We start from the raw sequence: 1,572 nt of genomic DNA on the forward strand, positions 1-1,572 counted from the left end.
ATATGTCACTGTCATGCTTGGTTCTCAGGATTCCAATACTAAAATATCACCTGTACTCCTGTGGAGATATTTTTGAGGCAAAGCTTAAACCACAACTAATTTTTAATAGTTCCCCACTAAAATTCAGAAGATGATGAGCTTGTTTCAAAAGAATTTTACTATCACTATTTGCTTCTCTATTACACATACGGTGTATGTAGAATTGTCCTTGATCACCTAATTCTATTCCTATCCTTTCTGATTTCTCCCTCAGTTACTTTCATTTCTCTCTCTCTCTCTCTCTCTCTCTTTTTTAATTTATTTATTTTAGTTGGAGGCTAATTACTTTACAATATTGTAGTGGTTTTTGCCATACATTGACATGAATCAGCCATGGGTGTACATGTGTTCCCCATCCTGAATCCCTCTCCCACCTCCCTCCCCTTCCCATCCCTCAGGGTCATCCCAGTGCACCAGCCCTGAGCACCTGTCTCATGCATTGAACCTGGACTGGCGGTTTATTTCACATATGATAATACACATGTTTCAATGCTATTCTCTCAGATCACCCCAACCTCGCCTTTTCCCACAGAGTCCAAAAGACTATTTTATACATCTGTTTCTTTTTCTGTCTTGCATATAGGGTTATCGTTATCATCTTTCTAAATTCCATATATACGTGTTAGTATTCTGTAATGTTCTTTATCTTTCTGGCTTACTTCACTCTGTATAATGGGCTCCAGTTTTATACATCTCATTAGAACTGATTCAAATGTATTCTTTTTAATGGCTGAGTAATATTCCATGGTGTATATATACCACAGCTTCCTTATCCATTCGTCTGCTGATGGGCATCTAGGTTGCTTCCATGTCCTGGCTATTATAAACAGTGCTGCGATGAACATTGGGGTGCACGTGTCTCTTTCAGATCTGGTTTCCTCAGTGTGTATGCCCAGGAGTGGGATTGCTGGGTCGTATGGCAGTTCTATTTCCAGTTTTTTTAAGAAATCTCCACACTGTTCTCCATAGTGGCTGTACTAGTTTGCATTCCCACCAACAGTGTGAGAGGGTTCCCTTTTTCCACACCCTCTCCAGCATTTATTGCTCATAGACTTTTGAATAGTGGCCATTCTGACTGGCAGGAAATGATACCTCATTGTGGTTTTGATTTGCATTTCTCTGATAATGAGTGATGTTGAGCATCTTTTCATGTGTTTGTTAGCCATCTGTATGTCTTCTTTGGAGAAATGTCTGTTTAGTTCTTTGGCCCATTTTTTGATTGGGTCGCTTAGTTTTCTGGAATTGAGCTGCAGGAGTTGCTTGTATATTTTTGAAATTAATTCTTTCTCAGTTGCTTTGTTTGCTATTATTTTCTCCCATTCTGAAGTCTTTCTTTTTACCTTGCTTATAGTTTCCTTTGTTGTGCAAAAGCTTTTAAGTTTCATTAAGTCCTATTTGTTTATTTTTGCTTTTGTTTTCAAAATTCTGGGAGGTGGGTCATAGAGGATCCTGCTGTGATTTATGTTGGAGAGTGTTCTCCTCTAGGAGGTTTATAGTTTCTGGTCTTACATTTAGATCTTTAATCCAATTTGA

Source organism: Cervus canadensis, chromosome 11 (assembly GCF_019320065.1).
Source record: "Cervus canadensis isolate Bull #8, Minnesota chromosome 11, ASM1932006v1, whole genome shotgun sequence".
Taxonomy (NCBI): Eukaryota; Metazoa; Chordata; class Mammalia; order Artiodactyla; family Cervidae; genus Cervus; species Cervus canadensis.